The sequence below is a fragment of the Panthera pardus genome, unplaced genomic scaffold, assembly GCF_024362965.1.
Source record: "Panthera pardus isolate Hobbes unplaced genomic scaffold, ASM2436296v1 HiC_scaffold_2, whole genome shotgun sequence".
Taxonomy (NCBI): domain Eukaryota; kingdom Metazoa; phylum Chordata; class Mammalia; order Carnivora; family Felidae; genus Panthera; species Panthera pardus.
This window is the reverse complement of record NW_026526765.1, coordinates 21,218,439-21,238,627: the sequence shown is the minus strand read 5'-3', so window position 1 is coordinate 21,238,627 and position 20,189 is coordinate 21,218,439. Positions and strand designations below refer to the sequence as shown.

Here is a 20,189-nt window from a genome sequence, read left to right as displayed (position 1 = left end):
TCAATATAGGCAGACCTTCACTTATCAGGTGCCGGTTATTTGACCTAATTAGTATGCTTATGCATATTTAGCTTGTTCTTTTGTTTACCTAAAAGATAAGTAAAACATTTATAGAATGACTATAAATTTAAAAAAATAATGAATCTAACATATGTTGCTTTTTAAATACTTGGAGAATCATGAAACATATATTTTCTAGTAGTTTTAGAGTGATCTTAAACTTTCAGTTGAACAATAGAAGATGGATTAGAATTCTTTGAAAACAATCTCGTTTTATTGTAACCAGTGCAAGAAAAAGAGAAAATAAAATAATCCAGGTCATTAGTCTTGTCCTTAATTTTTGTAATTTGGCAAGAGCCAATTATGACTGTATTATTTGACAATATTTTATTATCACAAATAATTTGGAAAGCAAATTACCAAATATGAGAAAATTGTGCAATTGTTGCTATTTTCATTAAAACCTGTGATATACTATTCTGACAATTCAATATCAAGGAAAGTAACTTTTACCTCCACAATTATTTTGTTCAGAGGTTTTCACCATATTGAAGGAAGTATAGCCAACTACTATATCCACAATATATGGTTTGCTTCAATGAAGTTACGGCTCTTTAATGAACATAATTTGAATTGATTTTAAGTATGAATTTCAAAGATACTCTTATATTTGGATTATTTTTTATAGAAGACAAAATAACGTAAGATGAATACAAATGTGATCAGAGATGTATAATGGCCACTCAATCATAGTCACCCATGGTGAGAAGAAATTTCATGGAGTGAGAATCAAAAGGCATTGCTTGTCTTCCCCTTAAAATGAAAATCTACTGGCCAGAATGAGAATGGGTTGCTCACAGGCATGCCTTAATTCACTGAATAATGACTATGCTTTTATGGCAGAAATTCAAGTCAGATGAGGGCCTGAAAGAGTACTCAGTGGGAAGTAACCGTACTTCCCTGGAGATGATGAACTTTGGAACTGAGGTAAGTTGAGGAAAAATGGAAATCAGGCATCCTACTGTATCTGTAGCAAGCATTCACACTGATAATGTAATAGATATTGATGCCTGCCCACAGAGATGAATGGTGAAAGAAGAAAAGAGACATTTTTCAGCTCTTCTTGATTCCATATTATTCTTCTCATGAGTACTGCTTGAAAGCTAATGAAATGATTCAAGAACACCATTACCTCTGGAATGTATCTAATTGGATAAATTGCAGCAGGTCATGGTCCCCACTGATGGACAGGTAGGTACAGTTATGTCATATGTTTGTTTAAGGAAGCCTTAAAATGTTCAGTGAATTTTGTTATTTTTGAAAGACTATGATAATAATGCTTTTATCCTTATTTCTTTAGACATGTATTGGTATTTCAAGCACTATATCCAAAACCTATCATATTCTATTATCAGTGAAAAACTATAAAGTAACACCTACCTTAAAATAAGGAAAGAAAATAAAGCCTTTGTATTCTCTATAATGTTTATCTGGTGGAGTTGTTCTTCAGAAAACAAAACTTTAATAACCTAATTTTGGTTTAGTTTCTACAGAATAATTTTCTTTATGCTATCTACTGGTAAGTATATTACACCACCGTATGAAAAAAATAACTGGACAGGTGCTCTATGTTATTTTAATATCTAACAAAAATTATACTTGTGGTTAAATTTTTAATGTCAAAATATAAGGGTTTTCCAATACAAATCCAGTCAAAATATATGATGTGATGGAAGAAAATGGGCAATTTCTATAAAAATAATAGGAAAAATATTCTAGATTTTCATGATCTTACTCCTGTTGAATTCTACATCATTTTCTATAAGGTCAAATTCTATGTCATTTTCTGATTGATTTGCAAGATATCTTATCATTTTGGATTTGGTACTGTTAAAGTAACTATAAAAAAGAGGGTGAATGATGATTTTACTTCAATTTCAAATAGGACACAATTGTTTTCACTTCTCAACATTATAACTGTAAAATATTATATTATGTATAGTATTTAAACTATGCATATGATATTCTACAATTATTTTAAATCAAAATTTAGTAATCTGAAACTTGTGAAAGTGATTTCATGTTTTGATATTAGTGAAAAAGTGAATTATTCTATATATGGACAGTATCCTATTTAAATGAAACACAAGTATATATGTGCAATTAACATGCATGGATGTTCAGAAACCTCTGACAGAATTCATGCTTGTGTGTGTACAAACACACACACAGATAAGAAAGGTAGCAACATGCCAAATCTCACAAATAATGCCTTCTAATCAAATTACATTATAACCATATTACTGATATAAATTATATATTTGGTATTTTATTTTATTTTACACTAGTAAGTTGTTTAGAATAGGACTAAAGTTTTAGCTCTGAGAGAATTAAACAAAAGGAAATTGACCTGTGAGTCATTCAATCTTATGAGAAGAGTGCTGGATTGTCTTGTTCAAGTTACTTTTACCTGGGGAACAAGTGGACCCAAAGCCAGAATATCCCCGACAGCCAGGAGGCTACAGAGATACCTGATAAAGGGAAGATATAAATTTTTCCCCACTGCACACCTATGGTATTGATGGTGATTGTCATTCATTGGGAATGTGGGGGACTAAGAAAGTTCTATCTCCATCTGGGAGCATTTTATTCTATCTTCTGCTACATGTAGCTCAATACATACAAATATGCTTCCATATCCTCTTTCATAATGGATGCCTACTTATATTTTAATTATATTGGATGCCATTTTTCCATCAATACTATAACAGACCCACCTTGAAGGTGACTTTGATGTATATTTTATGATCTGGAATTATGATTAACATAATCCATATAGTTTATCAACCAAATATTCTTAAAATATTCTCCATAGAAAAGAAATAAAATAAAAACACAGATTATTTTCTGTTACTTCTGTTCTATATTTTGCCAAAGGACCGATAAATATTCCTCATATATATATATATATATATAAATTGATGAGTAAGTTAGTATATAAGAAAAGGAAAATTCAGTGTTCCAAACAACTAATAAAAGAGTTTGTTATTTTTATCAATAAAATGCAATGTATAGGTATTTTTAAATTTCTAGAAATCCCAAATGATATACTAAAAAACCTAAAGTTTTCCAGAATGGAGTTTCCTCAAAAAACTAAAAATAGAACTACCCTACAACTCTAAGAAGAGGTATCAACATTGTGTGGATTGGAGCAAAACTGCAGAGCAGTTTCAGGGGACGTCCGTGGAAAGTTCTGGGCTTCAGAGTAGCTAATCGTAATGTTCAGGGATATGACAGATTTGCAGAGAATGAGTGCCAGATGGAAGGATACAGGCACTAAGGCCAGGAAGATGGCTATAGCTAGGATGGCCAGTGCAATGCGGAGTCCTAAGGGGCCTCTGAGGGAGTCTTTGATGCAGTTGCTGTAGACCCAGAAGAGCAGAAGCAGGAGACAGTAGGGGGGGTGGGGGCAGGAGGCCAGAGACCCCAGCCGCAAAGTAGCAGAGGGATGGGGCCGAGGATTACAATAAGGCCAGGGAGGAGCCATTCAGGGTGACGGTGCCATACAGGGGACAGCAGCCACTGAAGGAACCTTGGGTCCAGGTCAGCATCGCGGCTGCCATGGCCCCACGCAGGAAGGAGGCTTTGAAGAGTGAGAACTTGAAACGCTGCATAATGCAAAGTGTAATGGTGAGCAGAGTATTTTTTCTAGAATATGATGGATATCATAAAAATTTTAGACTCAAAACAAAGTTATATTTATATTTTAAAATTCTTAAATTGTTTAACTTACATTTGTTAAGTAATTAACTTAAAATTGAATAATTAACAGAATTAGATATTTTTGCTGTTAATAATGTTAATATCAATGCTCAAAATGTATTTTTTTAAGTTTTAATGGTAACGATTTTGTAAGGGATATGATCCCTTCTCAACCTGAATAGTAACTGGCTATTTTATGATAAGTTTCTTCTGTTTTTAGGAAAATAGGTTCAATGTATAGTTCTTTAGAATGTGGCTTATTGTTTTCATGACATATTTATTTCTATATCAATACTTATAATGTTAACATGTCAAAATGAAGTATGAGCTTGATAGCATCTATAATAGCTTCTTGAATAGTGACTCTTATAAAAATAAAGATACATATGAAGGCTATTTCACATTTCATTATTTTAAAAATGTATTTTGTTTTCCTTATAATGTGTCATATTTTTACAATGTGGAAAAGCCATAAGCCTGCCACCACATAAGACTTCCCCAAAAATTAAACAGTGACTATATTTAATGATGACATTGACACAAAATAGCATTTTGAAAGCATTATGAGTTTTTCTATTAGTGAACATTCTATATCAAAGGACAAAGTTCAGTCCATAACTGATGCATAACTTAATAGGAGTATATCCACAAATGAGTTAAATTCTCTGTAACTACTCCCTGAGACATTAAATAAAGACAGTATCATCTTCCTCACAAAGTCAATATCATGGGGTCAACTGAGGTAAACCTTATCACTAATGTCTGGCACAAGAAAGTCATTAAGCTAATAAGCACATATTTTTTTTAAAAAAAATAATGTTTATTTTTGAGAGAGAGAGACAGAGAGACAGAGCATGAGTAAGGAAGGGGCAGAGAGAGGGAGACACAGAATCTGTAGCAGGCTCCAGGCTCTGAGCTGTCAGCACAGAGCCCATCACCAGGCTTGAACTCACAAGCCCTGAGATCATGACCTGAGCCGAAGCTGGACGCCTAACCAACTGAGCCACCCAGGTGCCCCAATAAGTACATAATTTTTAAAAAGTTTAAGTAATATAATACCATTTTATAAAGTTGCAATTTATTCTTATTTCTGAGAAATTAAGTTGTTCATCTGTCATTCGGCCTAACTGGCTGACATTTCACCAATATTTACTGAGGAAAATATTTACCCATAATTTTCAACTGTGTCAGTCAACATAGTAAGCACTGGAGATATATAACTGAGCAAGACAAAGAAGGCTTTGCCTACCATGGAGCTTCTTTTTCCAGTATGAGTCTGAAAGTCAGGGATACAGAAAATTAATTACACACAAAATAAATGTGATACTTCAGAGAATGATCAATATGGTGATAAATTAGCATGAGAAAACTGGTGACTGGGAAGTTACCTTAAATAGAATGATCAGGGTAATGAGGTAACATCTGAACTTAGGGCTTAATGATGAGAAAGAACCAGTCACATACACATCCTAGGGAAATACATTCCCATTCAGAGGAAACAGCAGAAACAAAGACTGAGAGATGGGATGAAAGCAGACATAACCAGAAGGAAGAAGAATGCTAATGTAGCTACAACACGGTAAGGAAGGTTACAGAGATGTTACTGCAGGAGGAGGCAGGTATCAGATTTTTAAACCATGACAGGAAGGTTGGATTTGTTCAAATTCCAGTAGCAAGCCTTTGGGTAATTTTAATCAGGTGGTTGACACGATTGAATCTATTTAAAACAGCAATCCAAATCCAACTAATTGTTAGGCTCTTGTATTAATCTAAGTAGGAGAAAATGGATGTATAATAAATAGAATTAGTGGAGACAGAGGGGACTAAGCTCATTTGGGAAATATTTTGGAGATAGAACCAAGAAAATGAATTTTCTGAAGGCAGTACATGAACAGATACATCCAGGGTAATTTTATGCTGTAACAGAATGCTGATTTTATAACACGAAAATGGATCAACAGATCCATTTCATCAGAAAGGAAGCGGAAGAGAGAAGTGCAAGTATCCTACTTCATGCATGTAAAATACGGGTAACTATTACATTTCCAAAAGAAGATTCTAAGTAACCTGGAAATATGGACATATAAGTATGTAACTCCTAGGAGATATCAAGATTGTTTCTCTCAATCTGCAAATCACCAGAATATAGGATATTTCAAAGCCTTAAGGATGGATGGCATTATAGAAAAAAAAAAAAAAAAAAAAGCCCAGCTGACGCCCTAAAGCAGTCTAGTATTTTGAGGCCTAGAAGGAAAGCCTCAGTTGTAGTTGGGGAATAAAGCAAATAATCAAGATATTCTATTGTCATTGATGCCTGGGATTGGAAGTTTTTCAAGAAATTGAGGATGGAATGCAGTCAAATCCTGCTAAGCGGCAAATTAGGATGAAAACATGGGATTAATATCGTGTAAGATTTCAGTGCTGGTGCCCTTAGTAAGAACTCTTTCACTGGCATGTTGAGAAAGACAGCTATAGTAGAGCTAACCAAAGAAAGAAGAAGAATGAAAAATAAGACAAGTCATATACAATATTTGTCATATTAATCATATTGTCTTGGGGGAAAAATGCACTTTATATAAGGTTGTGGTACTTCAACTTATTTTTAAGGTAAAAATTTAGTTGATAATATAAAGTAAGAATTACACCTATTCTGCTCATGAACATACAGAATAGCAAAGTTTTGTTCCTTTTTCCAGGATTAATTAATTTTCATATTCCTTACAGTTTTACTCACTTAAATCCCCATGTTTATATTTACCAAGGGGAAATTTAATTCTGAACAAGCTTATATTTGCATCATTTAAATAGTGCCAAATAAAAATATAATTTAAACCATTTTTTTAAATAAAAGAATTCCAATTCATTATCAAGAAAAGTTAGGTTTATTGACTGATAATGTGTTGTCAAGACTCAGTTCTTGATAATTTGGTTATACTACTGTAAGACAATCCTTTTGGTAATTAAAAATTCATGTATTTGAGTGTGTGTACAGGGACAGAGAGGGAGAGTGACACACACAGAAAGAGAGAGAAACAAAGAGAAGAGAAAGTGAGCTTTGAGAAACAAATTTTTAAAATGATTATACGTATTGATTATGTAAAAACATTAATATTTAAATACATTTTAAAGAAGAATCATTTTGCTTATCTTTCCATACTAATTATAAGCCAATTTTTAAATGTAAGTGATACAATTATTAACAAGTTTTAGATTGCTCAGTAGAGTTCCGAAGATAAATATTAATGAACACGCTATATTGTGTCATATGCTGATTGATTCTGGAGTGTTGTAGATAATTTTATATATCATATTTTAAAAAGGATAAGCTTAAATTACAAATGAATACTAAACATAAAAGAATATAAAATATTTCTTAGAGAGAGACTAACAATATTCATATTCAATGACTCTGTGAAGGCACATGAAAGTTAAAAACATCGATACCCTTCTTCAAATATTTAGAGGGTCTTACAGAGGAAATTTGGCTTGCATTATTCAAAATGGTCCAATGCATACTCAAAAAGGTATGGTTGCTCCTTCAAATTTTCCACTGCTAATTGTATATGAAGCCAGATGGCAGTAAAGCAGCATCCAATCATGGAAATTCCACAGTAAATTCTTAAATTTTTGAGAGTGAACTACTTAGAAAATAGAATATTTTTTATTTGTGTTATAGACCTCTTAGCATCACATTTTGTATTACTGCACTGAAAAGATCCTCTTACTACAATATGGTAATAACTGGATAAAATTAATGAAGTAAAATCAAAACCCCCAAATGCCACACTATTGTCCTTCCTGGAGATTTCGTGATGACTTGATCAAATTAGAGCCCTTTCATAGTGATTCAGTATTAGAGAAGAGAAAGGAGGTTATGTGACATTATTAAACCTGAGCTATATTTAAATTTTCACCTGCCATAAAACTTTAGGCTTAAGCATCTATGAAGAATTCAAACTTTCTGTGAAAGGAAAGAGAATTTAATATTTCCTATCCCCAAAACATCTGCCCACACAGAAACATTTGGAGAAAACAAAGAATCAAAACTTGATTCAAAACAAAATTTTCTGAAGTTAAAAAATTGAACTATATCATTGAAAAAGGAGACTCTAACACCAGGTAAAAAGATAAATGGCCAAATTTGTTTTAAACATTGACAGATGAATAATCAAATACTTTAATATTGTAAGTTCTTATACATAATACTTGTATGGAAAAGGTAAAATTAAGAAATTAAAATCTGGAATTTACTGTATGAATCATAGCTATCATTAATTTAACTTTATATAATTCCATTACATCTTTATAAATATAATAATATTTTTAAGCCTGGAGCCTGCATCGAATGCTGTGTGTGTGTCTCTCTCTCTGCCCCTCCCCTGCTCACACTCTCTCTCTCTCAAAAAAAAAAAATAATAAAAAAAAAACATTAAAAAACTTATTAAAATGCATGTTACATAAATTATGCAAAATATATATAAAAGATAATATATATGTAAGACTTACACCGATAGACTAAGACTAATATGTACATTTTAAGTATATATGTATATATATATATGTGCATATATATACACACACACATATATCCTTAAATATATATTCTTCATATACTAGATCTTCTGGCTTACATAGAATATAATTCAATTTTCAAAATATGTTTACATTAAAGATTGTCATAACAATCTATTTGTGCAAAGTATATTTATTTTTAGTATAATAGAAAACAACAGCATATACTGTTTTAAAAAGACATGATTAAAGTGTAATATGTGGATTGCATAAATTTTACAATATAACAATATTTAAGCTGCCCATCTGGGCAGGTATTTTCTGTTTTCTAACACAATACCATCATCTCTTATCTGGACCCTTTAAATACACTCCTAAATGATCTCCTCATTGCCATTAAACTTGTCACCTCTGCTCCCTTCTCCAAATGACAGCAAGAGTGATATTTTTAAAAAGCAAATTTATTCTTGTTGCTCTCTCGCTTAATACCACTCTATTCCTATTAAATGTAGAATGAATTTCAACATGCCTAGCAGAAAGTATCTTGCTTCATCTCAACTTAATTTCATGGAACTCTGCCTCATTCATTAATCTCTAGCTGCTTTCTTTGATCCCTTTTTCTGATGGTCTTTGTTGCTGCAGGGACTTTGCACATCCTCTCTCTACATTATGAATGATCATTCAATCCTTTTCCTGCACCTCAGAGCCTCAGATTTAGTATCACTTGTTATTTCAAATGAGCCTAGTTCCACTTTTTGGTGCTTCCATAGGTTATCATTTTATTTACTGTAGTTTTAACTTCATTTTTGGAAAATAAAAATATTGTGTCCCCTGCACTGAACAGAAAATTAAATAAGTTAGGGAAAAAAATCTTACACACTGCTTTATCACTAAAGGCTGGCATATCATGTGACATAAAGTAGGTACTTAATACATTTTGGTGACTGAAAATAAATTTCAAGTAGTCTCAGTGATCTGTTATATATAGTTGTGTTATAGATTTGGGGTAAAAATTTAAATTGGTAGGCTCAAAAAGTAAAAGCTAATACAACATTTATATAGGCAGATTGTACACAAATAGTTTAATCTTTGATGTAGTATAAGCAGACATTTAGTTTATTTGCTCCCTTAAGAATACGGCATATTCCAACTACCTAATCATTTAAAAGAACTTGTTTAGGGACACCTGGGTGGCTCAGTTAGTTGAGGCTCCAAATCTGGATTTTGGCTCAGGTCATGATCTCACAGTTTGTGTGTGAGTTTGAGCCCCACGTTGGGCTCTGTGCTAAAAGTGCAGAGCCTGCCTGGGATTTTCTCTTCTTCTTTCTCTCCCCCTCCCACCCCAAATAAATACACTCTTTAAAAAAATAAAGGAACTTGTTTAAAAATCAGAGTTCTCTCATGATATTGAAAGACCCATGCACTCCTGTGTTTAATGTAGTATTATTCACAATCGCCAAGATACAGAAACAACTTCAAGTATCCATCAGTGGGTTAGTGGATAAAGATGTGCTGTACACACACACACACACACACACACACACACACACACACACACACACACTGCAATATTATTCATCCATGAGGGGAAAAAAAAAGAATCTTGCCATTTGTGATAATGTGGATGGACCGGGGGGCATTATGTTAAGTGAGATAAGTGAGACAGAGAGAGACAATTACTGTATGTTCTCACTGATACGTGAAATCTAACTCAAGCAGAGCAGAACTCATAGAAACAGGGTAGAATGGTGGTTATTAGGGGCTGGGGAGTGGAGGAATTGGGAGGCTGTCATTTAAGGATACGAACTTGCAAACAATAGATAATGAAGTCCTGAGGATCTAGTGCAAAGCATAGTGATTATAGATAATAATACTATATTATAACCTTCAAAGTTGCTAACAGACTAGATCTTAATTGTTCCCACGACAGAAATCAACATGGGGGCACCTGGGTGGCTCAGTCATTTAAGCCTCTGACTCTTGATTTTGGCTCAGGTCATGATCTCAGGATTCCTGGCATTGAGCCCCACACTGGGATCCCCGATGACAACACAGAGTCTGCTTGGAATTCTCTCTTACGCTCGCTCTCTCTCTGCCCCATTCCTCCACTCCCTGTGCACATGTGTGCACATGCTCTGTCTCTCAAAAAAGCTTTTTAAAAAATCAACATGACGTATACCTTAAATTTATATAATGGTATGTGTCAATTATATCTCAATTTTTAAATATTTTTTAATGTTGATTTATTTTTGATCGAGACAGAGCATGAGTGGGAGGGGCAGAGAGAGGAGAGACAGAATCCAAAGCAGGCTCCAGGCTATGAGCTGTCACCACAGAGTCCAACATGGGGCTCGAAACCACGAACTGTCAGATGAGGACCTGAGCCGATGTCAGACACTTAACCAACTGACCAACCCACGTGCCCCAATATATCTCATTTTTTTAAAAATCAGGGTTTCCTTTATTTGTTGCTTATTTGTTGCTTATTTGTTTAGTCTTTTGTTTTTATTTTTCCTTTTTATAATCTCTTAGTATTTTAACACTCAAAATGATAAACTACAATTCTCAAAGCCTGAAAAGCATTTGGACAAGCATCGGTATGTTTTATTCTAGATTGCTCTAATATTAGTGCAAAGAATTACAGTGAGTATGTAATGAAAATTGCTTAGAAGGAACAAATTGAATTAAATCTGTATTTGCTTTTTAAATATTATGAGGTTAACTAAATTTTAAATTTTGCCATCTATATACCATAGCAGAGAAAGTAGCATAAAAAAGAGCCAGAAAATAATTATCTAGGTCAATTTCTTTAATGATACAATTTATCAGGCTTACGAAAACGTTACCCTGTAGGAAAAAGTAGAGTTGACACACCAATATTTCACTGGCATTATAGTCTTTGGAAAATTGCGTAGTTTAAAAGTAAGATATTTTGGTTATGGTTGATTAAACTATTTAAACAATCTCTGCTAGTGTATGTGGCTTGTCTTTAGATAATCTAAAATAAACACATAAAACAAACAAAATATATTTTTATCCTGTGATTCATTGCTGTGTATATTTTCATTATTTGAAATGCACAACATTGTGGTTTTTAAGCTAATTCTATTCTGGATTGAAAGTACTTTGCATAGAACTGACTCAGTCACTATCACACTCTTGCAGTAGATTGATTCACATATACAAAGGAGAAGCTTTGGCCTTTTTACTGTTTTGACTGTATTTTGGTATTAAATTATTTATTACACATTTTAATGCAAATTTATTTGACCTATGGAGTTGATTCTAAACATTATGAAAGGTTTACATGAGGGTACTTTACTTACCCTCATCAATCCCAGCATTATGCTGAATAACGCAATGTTTATAATTACTATTTTAAATCCTTTGATGGAAATTGTTTCTACGCTTATTAATTCAAATAAATATGTCAAATAATAACCAGAATTGCCAATTCCAAACATTCTACCTTCTTCATCCTAGGGACTTCATTAATATAAAGGATAAGCCATAGATAAGATTTGCCATCATGCTCACTTTTATGCACTTTTCTTTGGAGAGCTTTTTGGTTGTTGTTTATTACAATCACACACGGTTCCTCCTAATTTATAGATCCAAGAACTGGGGAACATTAATCTCTTATGATTTTTGTAACCTCAAATACAAGTTTAATTTACTGAATGCAGAATGCAAAAAATCTTATGGAGTTAATGTGGCTTTTTTTCATTGCATCTTATGTTAAACTCTAATCCACGTTCCTGCAGATTTTATAGTTATTTACCTATATTTTTGGAGGCAAGCAACACAAAATGCCTTTGTACAGGATGAGTCACTCCAAGCAATGTGACTAGAGACAGCATATTAGTACTGCTTGACAAAGCAACTTATTATTTAAGCACAGAAAAGGACAAGAAATTGTATTTGAGTGAAAGGGAAAGGAGAGGCAGAAGAGGAAAAACATCAGTGCAAACTATAACAACCAGAAAATTGGATGAAAAGAAACAAGTCAAAGTTCTAGGAGGAATACCAATACGAGTACAGCCGGCCGCACTACTTATCAGCTGCACACAGGCCAAGCTCCTCGAGGAAATCCAATTTGTTTAGAGGAAGTGACCAAAGAGATAGAGCTAGGCAAATGATCCGAAGTGCCCTGTAAGAAAACATACCAGAGAAGCTGCTTTCCATAGTTTGAAATGTTTCCCACTAGGCTTTGTCATTTTTAAGAAACCACCCACTTTAAAATGGCACAAAGAATCCCTAATTCGGACAGAGTTACTATTATATATCATATTTTTAAAAATTATGTAATGGAAAAAGGTGCTGACAACTGAACTAGTAAATTCACATTTTTCTCAAGTACTGAACCCTTTAAAACCTGAAGCAGTTTATTCTGAAATATTTTAAATATACCCTTGAATGTTTCAAGACCTCCAACTCTAATTAGGAAAAATAAAAATCAAACAGTATGGCAACACGTATTTCAGATGAAGATTCAAAAGTTAAAAAATAGGCTATATGGACCAGAGGATAGCATTACTTTAAAAGACAAGTGAGACACTGATGGAAATTGGGTAGTATGTCAATAATCTATAAAGGAATTACCAAAGTTGAAGAAACAGGGGCAGGGACATTATCCCTCTCATCTTGAACCTAAAAAAAAATGATGTACACCAACTAAAATAAGAAAAATGCAGGCTTAAAGAAAGAAAATAGTTTACATCAAGGAGGTAATTTACACAGTATAATAATCTCTAAAATTGGCCACAGAATCATGAAATCACCAAATTTCAAGAAAATAATGTCTACAGATAGGATTCTGGGTTAGTTACAACCATTGGAATTTGATTAAAAAAAAAAAAACTGGTTTGTAGGTCTTGGATAAGGTCTTCTCTCTACTTTTATCAGTTTGGAAATGAATCAAGAGAAGTTGTGCTGTGGAATCATGCAAACCAAAATGACTTTCCTTTACTACAGGTTTCTTTCAATTCTAATTTACTTTGTTAACAATTTCTATATTTTCTGTATAAGTGCCTGAATGGTGCCTATTGCCCATGCCCAGTAGAAATTAATTGCATCACAGTTGCTTAAAAGTACTACAGCAACAAAATTCTTAAAAGCATTTGCAGCCTTAATGTTGTGCAAAATGCTCTATTAGCTACAACTAAATTTAAGCTTATGTTGTCTTTATGCTGAAATGGAGCAGTTTCTGAGCTTGATGAAAAAACGCATTACGTATCCTCAAAGTATCATTTTTTCTTGTGTGTGAATTAATATTCTGACAATAAAATTGTTTTCACGGCAATTATATAATTTTTCATGGTTTCTTTTGTCTGTATTGTTTCCACTCATTTCAAAGGTAGGAGTGTGCAAAACCATTAAATTTCTCGTCATATAATAGAAATATATTTATAATTTCTAATGGAATGTATTCCCAAAATACTTGAGGTGGTTAAGGGATAAAATAGGTAGGAGTTCGTTTTTATGGAGTCTGAGGTGTTCAAAAATACTTAGAAATAATTGACTTTATACGCATGTATCCCAACTACTTGTGTTTATTTGATGCCTATTATATGCCAAGCACTATTTGAAGATCTTGAAATGCATCTCCTCACAAGACAGACAGTCTTCTCTCCCCCAGAAAGCCTGCATTCTTCTGAGAAGGGACAAAAAAGCAAACAAAATGAATGAATCACTGAATAACCATTTGGAAAATATGAGTCTGTTATTCATATTCTGCAAATAATTAAGATAGGGTAAGAGATGAATGACGGGGGCACCTGGGTGGTTCAGTCAGTGGAGCTTCTGACTCTTTAACTGCAGCTCAAGTCACGATCTCAGGGTTGGTAAGATGGAGCCCCACCATCAGGCTCTGCCCTGAGAAGCGGGAGCCTCCTTGGGATTCTCTCTCTCCCTTTCTCTCTGCTCCTGTTTGCTTGCACTCTCTCTCTCTCTCTCAAAATAAGTGAATAAACTTAAAAAAAAGAGGTGAATGATAAAGGTAAATGGTTTGACATGGGAGAGTTTTCTAACAAAGCCATAAGTATACTAAGATGAATAATAAAGAAGTGGTCATATAAAGTACTGGATAGAACGTCATTTCAAGAACAAATTAATATCATTTTTGAGGCAGATATGCCAACTTGTCACCAGATATCAGTTCTGTCTGTCTTCATAGAACTCCTTATGGTATATTTTTTCTCTGAGTAAGATTTACACCTCATTTCCTTTTTTCCTGAGGCATGCATATGGGTCTAAATTTGTACCAAATATATGTGTAACTAGAAGTGGCATGCAGCTGATGCCAGAAAACCTCCTTATAGATAACCAGCTTGTGCCCTTTGACACGTCTTTGTCCCTTCCAACATTTTTTTTTTGCCAAAAAGAAGAAATGGCTGAAATTAAATTTTAACTGTCATGTTGTACCGTACAGTTGAGAGTCTATACATCCATGGTGAAGCATTTAGTGGAAGAAGTTTGATTCCTTCACCATGAGGACCATGAGAATATCATGAAACATAAAGCATCACGTCAGTGATGAGCTGATCAACAAAAAGGTGTTGCAGGAAAAAGAGGGGCCATGGTTAATTCAGCTTTTTCCTCAGACAACTTAAGAAATTCCTAGTTTATTCGTTCATATAGGATTGTTCAACTATAATAACACAGAAAATAACTTAGATAACTCTGTCCTGTAAAGAGTAAAGAAAAAAAAAAACCCTTAAATGTGTATTCTTTATACTTTACAAAAATATCAAAGATTTTGTGCTTCTGGACGAATCAAATGAGAATATGTTATTTGACATGCCTTCTTATATGAAAAAACACCTGCAGGCCCCCAAATACGTAGTATTACTGCTATATTTTGAATAGAAGAGAGGGGTGCCTGGGTGGCTTAGTCGGTTAAGCACCTGACTCTTTCTTGATTTCAGCTCAGGTCATGATCTAATAGTTCATGAGTTTGAGCCCTGCATTGGGCTCTGCACTGTCAGTGTGGAGCCTGTTTGGGATTCACTCTCTCTCCCTCTTTCACTGCCCCTTCCCCACCTTCTTTCTCTCTCTGCCTCAAAATAAATAAATACACTTAAATTTTGTTGAATAAAAGAAAGATAACCTTATGAATAGAAGGTTACCTGACTTGAAAATCTAATCTGATGACTACCTTGAAATGAGACTGGTCGGGTATGGGGGTAGGTGGTATTGATTAAATATTAAGTGGGAGGAAACCGACATTTATTGAGCACTTAAAATGTTTCAGGAACATTAACATATTTTAATATATATCAAGTGTATTCTGAGATGCAGACATTGTTTAACCTATTTGTAGCCAAAATTAGTCAATCTAAGGTAATTTCAATAAATTTTCTAAAGTAATAGCATAGGAGAGCCAGGAAAATAATTGGAACTGATTTACCATCTATCTATTCAATATTAACCACAAAATGATAGTGACTCAGTTCTTTTTTTTTAAACAATCCAACTACTCTCAGTAATAAATCATGACAGTAAAGACTAGGGAGTGGAGGATATCTATGGACATTAAGGAATTATAATTGCATATTTGTCACTCTTACCTGTAATATCAATTATCTACCCCTGAAAGAATGTTTTAATGTATTCACTATTTAATTTCAGCAATCCCAATTTCCTTATCTATAAACTTTAGAAGATGATAGAACTAATGTAGGAGTAAATGAAATAATAAATATGTATCAGAATTTGACAAGTAGTTTTATTAACCACTATTTTAATTTTATATAATAAACTTAATTAAGATGATATACTATTTTAGTTAAACTTACAAGAACATAGCCATAAAATCATCAGAAATCAGATAATTTTTTTCCATTACTGAAATCACTAACTTAATCATATATTGCACATATTTATGCAAAAAAAAGTTTCACTAGCTGTAGCTATGTCAAATATGTATATTGCAGTGTTAAACACAAACCAAAAATCTTCAATTTTTTCCTAGTGCCCAAAGAGAAAGATAGCCTCCGTATACTTTTCTTTCAGCATTTTCTTAGAGAAACAGTATTTTTAAACTGTATCTCTGAGATATATTTAAATATTTTTAGAAGCTGAAAGAGTCTTTTGCCACTTATGAATTCTACGGTGTCTTTCTTGGGGATCTTCGAGAAGTCTATTCTAAATGTGAACATCAAGTAGAGTGGCACTCCAATGGAAGGTTAGCCTAGGCACTTGATTCCAAGTAGTAACTTCTGCTTGTTGCAAAGACATATGAAGTATTATAGTTCCTTTGAATAAAAAATGGCATGTATGTAATTGATTGTGTCTGTCTGGCTATCTAATAGGGTGAGATTTCTTTTGGTCTTCAGAATCTCTTCAGCAAATTACCTGTGCTGCACATTACAGTCTGGCTTAATGCTTATTCAGTGATAAAGATTATTTTGTTCTTTTATTTTGGGGTAGGTTTATTGGGTTGGCAGGGTATTTTATTTTTAATTATATTTCTTCAACAATTTGACAATGAGGATGGAACTGGTCTGACAGCTTCCCAACTTGGGTGGGCCAGCTGAGGGTCTTTTGGCATTATAACAAATCAGGTAAGAGACCTCAAATTATAAAAAGTCTCCCTTTTGGCTCTGTGCTTTTTGAAATAGGAACCAGACAAAACACACTCTCCAAAATCAAGATTTTATGGTCAAGTAAGTATTGGTAATATAGGTTCTTAAAACCAGTCAAGACCGCCATTAGTTTTGATGGTAGAAAAACATATTAAGCCAGAAATGCCTCTTTCTCAAAAATGGGAATATATTTGTCACATTTGCAATAGGTAAACATACATGAATCTAGTTTTGCAGCAACCTGAGGATGGTGCCTCTGATTTGGATGAAATAAGGTATTTATGGGAGTCCTTAGATGGAATTTGTCTAAAATAAATAGACTGCAGGTATCTGTGTGATGTATATCATTCCAAGAGCAAGGTTAAAAATTAGATAGCCAGGAGAAAATCTTGAGAAAAATAGAAAGGTGAGAATTAAAATCATTTTTTTCTTTATAGAACTCTCCTCCTTTTCCTACTGTCCCCACTCTCTTTCATCCTGCTGCATCTGTTACTTCTGTACATTCCTCAGATCAACTTCTAAGAAGGAAGAATGACCTTTTAGATGAATGTGTTCTTGTTTTTTTGTTTTTGTTCTGTATTGTTTTGTTTTTGTTTTTGTTTTTTTCATTTCTGGAGCTCCCTGCAAAGGGGGATGGGTGCACAATATCTTTACCTGGTAATGAATTACTTGCTTAGTTGGGGACATAAATTTATGAATCTCATGCCCTAGCTCTGAGTTCATTTCATATATTAGCCCAATTTCATCTACAAAAATCCTTTGCGACATCAATGCATCACATATCGATGAAGCAGAAATAAAAGAGATGTGATCAGAGAATAATTGAGAACTTGGATAAAATACTGTGCCCCTACATGAAGGCGATCAGCTGGACAGTAGTTACACTAGACACTTGGAAAAAGGTAAACAGAACTATTAAGTAGAAAAATACTAACACCGAGAAAAACTCAACACCATAAATTCTACATTGTTTTCACCTTAATAGGAAGGAAATCAGCCCTTCCTATTCCAATTGCCAATGGAGCTGATGCCATTGAGAGGCCCCCCAGGCCTCCTAGGTAATTCACCTGCTTTATTCACCTGATAATATTACTAAAGTTTTTTTTTTTTTCTTCTTCCCCTGTGCTCTCATGACAACTATTCACACTCAAGTTAGTGAAAAGGTGGTAGGATAGCAAAGACAGACTATTACTCAAATATTAGCAGCAGCTGCTCAGTTTAAGGACAACAGAGACAAGTAGAAATAAAAACAAACAAAAACACAGCATTAACTGCTGAGTTAGAACTATTTATTCAATATAATCCTTAGCCCGATATCCTCTGAAGGCAGAAAAAGAAGAAACAAACACCGTATATCATTATTGCAAGAGGCCAGGACACTGGAAGATGGATAGTAGAAAGAGAGTCTGGCAAATGCAGAAATGGCAAGAACAAATATTCAGGAAATCCCAGAAGGATAAAACTCTCAGCCAGAAAATAATTGTCAAATGGCTTAGGTTGATGGATTGAGGGATTCTCAGGGGTAGCAAATGGTGAAATATGTTTCAATATTTTTTTATGCTACCCTATCCTTGCCTTTTCTGGTAAGTATTGGGGTTATTTGTTTCATAAAAATTTTTTGCCTTTGGCATGATGATAAATCAAAATTAGTTGGTATTTTGAATCAGGTTTCTACTTTTTTTTCCTTTGTTACTTTTCCTTTTTTTTTTTTTTCCTGTAGTTTTCATAGAAATAGTTTCCTCTAACAGAGGAACATGCATTCTTTCTCCTGATTAATCCATAAACCAATTGGGGAGATATTTGCTATATAAAGACCTCCATCCATATTCTGTACTCCAGATGGAATGCTTAAGGAGTTCCCTGGGGCTTAGGGAGGAAGGCATCTAACGTGGTTATTTTGTCCTTTCTGAAAGAAACATGGTATGGTATAGAGTGTCAATCTCACACTATGTTGGGAAAAATGTCCTATATGAAAGGAAATCAATATTACTTTGGGCCCTGAAGAATAATGATATTGGTTTAATTTGATATATAAAACTATTAAAAATAGCTAAGTAAAATGATTAGCCATGGCCATGTATAAAATAATATCCTTTCCCAAGTGTTCAATTGGAAACAGCAAAATAGTTATAAAATAACTAGAAAACAAGAAGTAAAAATGGAAGTTACTCTGTAATTCTCTCACACTTCCAGGGAAGAAGGAAGGTAAATTTGATTAAGATTGTCACCATTTCACTACTATATGGATTTTTTCAAGATCTTAGTAAATAAATGTGTCGTTCTAGTAACTACTGTAGTTCCTAACCTTGTAACTATTCTGATTTTGGTACCATCATCTGTAAACTTTTTCTCTGTAGTTGATCTATATTCAGCTTTCTATTTTTGCCTATTCCTCTAGTGGATGTCTCACAATGTTTTTTTGTTTTGTTTTGTTTTTTTAAGTTAGTTAACAAATAGTGTAATAACGGTTTCAGGAGTAGAATTTAGTGATTCATATTACTTATATTTAATACCCAGTGCCTATCCCAACAAGTGCCCTCCTTATTGTCTATTACCCATTTAGCCCAACCCCCAACTAATACCCCTCAGTTTGTTCTCTGTATTTAAGACTCTCTTATGGTTTGTCTCCCTCTTTTTATCTTATTTTTCCATCTCTTCCCCTGTGTTCATCTGTTTTGTTTCTTAAATTCCACATGAGTGAAATCTTACATTTGTCTTTCTCTGACTGACTTATTTCGCTTAGCATAATACACTCTAGTTCCATCCATGTTGCTGCAAATGGCAAGATTTTTTTTTTTTATTTTTGATCACCAATATCCCATTGTGTATATATACCACATCTTCTTTATCCACTCATCAATCGATGGACATTTGGGCTCTTTCCATTATTTGGTTATTGTTGATAACGTTGCTGTAAACATTGGGGTGCATGTGCCCCTTTGAAACAGCATTTTTGTCTCTTTTGAATAAATACCAGTAGTGCAATTGCTGAGTCATAGGGTAGCTCTATTGTAAAATTTTTTGAGGACCTTCCATACTGTTCTCCAGAGTAGCTATACCAGCTTGCATTCACAGCAACAGTGCAAAAGAGTTCCTCTTTTTCATTTCCTCACCAACATCTGCTGTTTCTTGAGTTGTTAATTTTAGCCATTCTGACAGGTTTGAGGTGGTATCTCATTGTGGTTTTGATTTGTAGTTCCCTGATAATGAGTGTATTTAGGCATTTTTTCATGTGCCTGTTAGCCATCTGGTGGTCTTCTTTGGAAAGTGTCTGTTCATATCTTCTCCCCATTTCTTCACCGGATAATTTTTTTGGGGGTGTTGAGTTTA

At 33.7% G+C, this 20,189-nt stretch overlaps 1 pseudogene; it reads right to left on the bottom strand.

Annotated features, from left to right (window-relative positions):
- Positions 1-3,178: 3,178 nt before the first annotated feature.
- The window catches only part of LOC109267688 (transmembrane protein 179B-like), a 48,657-nt pseudogene continuing 31,646 nt past the window's right edge, over positions 3,179-20,189 (bottom strand).